Here is a 5,000-nt window from a genome sequence, read left to right on the forward strand (position 1 = left end):
CCTAACCCACGTTGGCCCTTAACCTAACCCACGTTGGCCCTTAACCTAACCCACGTTGGCCCTTAACCTAACCCACGTTGGCCCTTAACCTAACCCACGTTGGCCCTTAACCTAACCCACGTTGGCCCTTAACCTAACCCACGTTGGCCCTTAACCTAACCCACGTTGGCCCTTAACCTAACCCACGTTGGCCCTTAACCTAACCCACGTTGGCCCTTAACCTAACCCACGTTGGCCCTTAACCTAACCCACGTTGGCCCTTAACCTAACCCACGTTGGCCCTTAACCTAACCCACGTTGGCCCTTAACCTAACCCACGTTGGCCCTTAACCTAACCCACGTTGGCCCTTAACCTAACCCACGTTGGCCCTTAACCTAACCCACGTTGGCCCCTTAACCTAACCCACGTTGGCACCTTAACCTAAGTTACGCTGCACCTTAACCTAAGTTACGCTGCACCTTAACCCAAGTTACGCTGCACCTTAACCCAAGTTACGCTGCACCTTAACCCAAGTTACGCTGCACCTTAACCCAAGTTACGCTGCACCTTAACCCAAGTTACGCTGCACCTTAACCCAAGTTACGCTGCACCTTAACCCAAGTTACGCTGCACCTTAACCCAAGTTACGCTGCACCTTAACCCAAGTTACGCTGCACCTTAACCCAAGTTACGCTGCACCTTAACCCAAGTTACGCTGCACCTTAACCCAAGTTACGCTGCACCTTAACCCAAGTTACGCTGCACCTTAACCCAAGTTACGCTGCACCTTAACCCAAGTTACGCTGCACCTTAACCCAAGTTACGCTGCACCTTAACCCAAGTTACGCTGCACCTTAACCCAAGTTACGCTGCACCTTAACCCAAGTTACGCTGCACCTTAACCCAAGTTACGCTGCACCTTAACCCAAGTTACGCTGCACCTTAACCCAAGTTACGCTGCACCTTAACCCAAGTTACGCTGCACCTTAACCCAAGTTACGCTGCACCTTAACCTAACTTACGCTGCACCTTAACCTAACTTACGCTGCACCTTAACCTAACTTACGCTGCACCTTAACCTAACTTACACTGCACCTTAACTGTCACATGTAACGTCACAGGAATGTAGCTTTGCCTAACAGCAACCCTCTGAACATAGTTCACTGCTTGGATCCTCTGGTGTCATGTGTATTTCTTGATGCCATGGTGCGTACCCTCACATAAAGGTCTTTCGAGTGTTGCGTACTTTCTACACAGTCCCGCTAACCACTGGAAGGGTGTACCGCTACAGAACGAATATCGCCCTCCCCTCCTGCCCTTCCAAGCTGGTCGGTCAGGCGTTTGTTTGTGAAATGAGCCTTGCAGCTGTTCAGTTGCATTCGGTTGTCGATGCAGTCAGTGTACGTTGTGGTACGGCCTGTGTGGACTGTCCGCTGATGTACGCGTAACCCACACTGATCATCCGTCGTTACGTACTGAGTGACATAATGTGGCACATGCTTGACCGTACACCGGCTGCGCCCTACAATGGCGAATCATAAGGGCCATATGTTGTGCACGATGCTACTTGTCTCGTCTCCCCATTACAGCGAGATTGCACTGTTGTACGCCGTACAGACATGTGGTAGGTAGGTACGGACGAAAGTATTGCATGTTGGCCCCCCCCCCCCCCTCCTCCCTCTGCCGGGAATCAGCGTGAGCCGTCTGTTGATGTAGCGACGAGGGTTTTCCTATTTAATCGTATTGCCCCACACAACATGATAGCACGGTGGACCGCGTTCCACATCTGCGACATGCTACAGAGGCCGGTTGACAGTCGACCGCGCAAGGGACATTGCACACGTGCGCGGACCATCTTCCACGTGTTCTCTCGTGTACATGCCGCAGTGTGTATGTGGGCTGATGTAGCGTGTCGTGACACATAACATGCAGGCATGCCAGAATCGTAGATTTCGCAAATGTAGATTGACGTATACGTTTGCTGCCAAAGATCCGCAAATGAACTGGAAATCAGTTGTTGAGCGGTTGTTCGCGCTGCAGGTGCATCGGTGATAGCGACGATCGGTACATCTATGAACCGGTTGTTTCGGCGGTACCCGCCATGCCCCCGAACCTGAGTTGGCCATGTGGGTATGAAGCGATACGAGGCTGTGGCTTGGCGGGACAGTCCCCGGCCGGTGAGGGGGGGCCGCCCGGCGTGCTGGCCGCGCGCTGCGTGAGCGCACGCACTACAGCCGGCTGGTGGGGGGCGCCCAGTGGCAGGAGCGCCGGCCGACGGGCCCGGCTGGCGTCCCAGCTATGCGCCGGCGCACCCTGCGCGCGGCGCCAGGCGGCCAAAGTGGGTTCTGCCGAGCCCGGTGCGAAGCGCGGTGGACATCTGCAGTGTGCTGGTCCGATTGCGGACTGTGTGCGTTGAGGATGCGCCGCCGCCCGGCACTCGGCGTCGCGACGCCGTCTGCTGCTCGGTCGCCCCCAGCGGTTCTCGCAGGTGGTTTGTATCGCAGCTCTGCGGACGTGTTGGCGCGTGCGCTGTGCTGGGAGAGTTCGCTTCTGCACCCAAGTGGGGCTTTGCCCTTCTGTGGCGCTGGCGTTGGAGCTGCCGGTCACCGTAGGTGGCGCGTGTTGTTTCCCGCCGGCAATGCCACGACAGCACGCTCCCGGGCCTCTGTCGGCAGCGGCAAGCTCAGTTGGGAGCACGGGTGTTCGCACTGAAAGCGTCTACTCGCCCATCTCCGGGCGATTGCGCCTCTCTCGAACCCGACCAAGTACTTAGGACGGCGCTGCGCGCCGCCGGGACCTGAGAGGGTTTCGAGGTGTATCGTGCAGGGGAGCTCAGCCTCCTCCTGTTTGCAGAATAATTGAGCGGACGCTTGCGTGTTCGCGCGGGCCCTCGGGACACACTCCCGGGCGGCCGGCTGCTCAGCTCTCGTTGACGCAGCTCCCTGGTTGATCCTGCCAGTAGTCATATGCTTGTCTCAAAGATTAAGCCATGCATGTCTCAGTACAAGCCGCATTAAGGTGAAACCGCGAATGGCTCATTAAATCAGTTATGGTTCCTTAGATCGTACCCACGTTACTTGGATAACTGTGGTAATTCTAGAGCTAATACATGCAAACAGAGTCCCGACCAGAGATGGAAGGGACGCTTTTATTAGATCAAAACCAATCGGATTGGCTCGTCTGGTCCGTTTGCCTTGGTGACTCTGAATAACTTTGGGCTGATCGCACGGTCCTCGTACCGGCGACGCATCTTTCAAATGTCTAACTGTCGATGGTAGGTTCTGCGCCTACCATGGTTGTAACGGGTAACGGGGAATCAGGGTTCGATTCCGGAGAGGGAGCCTGAGAAACGGCTACCACATCCAAGGAAGGCAGCAGGCGCGCAAATTACCCACTCCCGGCACGGGGAGGTAGTGACGAAAAATAACGATACGGGACTCATCCGAGGCCCCGTAATCGGAATGAGTACACTTTAAATCCTTTAACGAGTATCTATTGGAGGGCAAGTCTGGTGCCAGCAGCCGCGGTAATTCCAGCTCCAATAGCGTATATTAAAGTTGTTGCGGTTAAAAAGCTCGTAGTTGGATTTGTGTCCCACGCTGTTGGTTCACCGCCCGTCGGTGTTTAACTGGCATGTATCGTGGGACGTCCTGCCGGTGGGGCGAGCCGAAGGGGTGCTTTCGCGTCCCGAGGCGGACCCCGTTTAAATCCTACCAGGGTGCTCTTTGTTGAGTGTCTCGGTGGGCCGGCACGTTTACTTTGAACAAATTAGAGTGCTTAAAGCAGGCAAGCCCGCCTGAATACTGTGTGCATGGAATAATGGAATAGGACCTCGGTTCTATTTTGTTGGTTTTCGGAACCCGAGGTAATGATTAATAGGGACAGGCGGGGGCATTCGTATTGCGACGTTAGAGGTGAAATTCTTGGATCGTCGCAAGACGAACAGAAGCGAAAGCATTTGCCAAGTATGTTTTCATTAATCAAGAACGAAAGTTAGAGGTTCGAAGGCGATCAGATACCGCCCTAGTTCTAACCATAAACGATGCCAGCCAGCGATCCGCCGCAGTTCCTCCGATGACTCGGCGGGCAGCCTCCGGGAAACCAAAGCTTTTGGGTTCCGGGGGAAGTATGGTTGCAAAGCTGAAACTTAAAGGAATTGACGGAAGGGCACCACCAGGAGTGGAGCCTGCGGCTTAATTTGACTCAACACGGGAAACCTCACCAGGCCCGGACACCGGAAGGATTGACAGATTGATAGCTCTTTCTTGATTCGGTGGGTGGTGGTGCATGGCCGTTCTTAGTTGGTGGAGCGATTTGTCTGGTTAATTCCGATAACGAACGAGACTCTAGCCTGCTAACTAGTCGCGTGACATCCTTCGTGCTGTCAGCGATTACTTTTCTTCTTAGAGGGACAGGCGGCTTCTAGCCGCACGAGATTGAGCAATAACAGGTCTGTGATGCCCTTAGATGTTCTGGGCCGCACGCGCGCTACACTGAAGGAATCAGCGTGTCTTCCTAGGCCGAAAGGTCGGGGTAACCCGCTGAACCTCCTTCGTGCTAGGGATTGGGGCTTGCAATTGTTCCCCTATGAACGAGGAATTCCCAGTAAGCGCGAGTCATAAGCTCGCGTTGATTACGTCCCTGCCCTTTGTACACACCGCCCGTCGCTACTACCGATTGAATGATTTAGTGAGGTCTTCGGACTGGTACGCGGCATCGACTCTGTCGTTGCCGATGCTACCGGAAAGATGACCAAACTTGATCATTTAGAGGAAGTAAAAGTCGTAACAAGGTTTCCGTAGGTGAACCTGCGGAAGGATCATTACCGACTAGACTGCATGTCTTTCGATGTGCGTGTCGTGTCGCGCAACACGCTACCTGTACGGCAGTGGCCGTGCGCCGCGTGCGGAACCACGCGTGCCTCTCAAAACTAGCGGAAGTGTTGTTGTTGTGTGGTACGAGCGCTGAAGCTCTGGAGCGGCTGGCCTGCGGTACCTGGCGCCTGGCGCCGGTTTTGAAT

General features: G+C 54.8%; 1 non-coding gene across 1 annotated transcript; it reads left to right on the forward strand.

Moving 5' to 3' along the window:
- Nucleotides 1-2,919: 2,919 nt before the first annotated feature.
- LOC126328133 (small subunit ribosomal RNA) lies at nucleotides 2,920-4,805 on the forward strand. Its single transcript, XR_007561676.1, has one exon. It is a non-coding gene; the product is annotated as a small subunit ribosomal RNA (ribosomal RNA).
- The last annotated feature ends 195 nt before the right edge of the window (nucleotides 4,806-5,000 follow it).

The sequence above is a fragment of the Schistocerca gregaria genome, unplaced genomic scaffold (genome assembly GCF_023897955.1).
Source record: "Schistocerca gregaria isolate iqSchGreg1 unplaced genomic scaffold, iqSchGreg1.2 ptg001089l, whole genome shotgun sequence".
NCBI classification, from domain to species: Eukaryota; Metazoa; Arthropoda; class Insecta; order Orthoptera; family Acrididae; genus Schistocerca; species Schistocerca gregaria.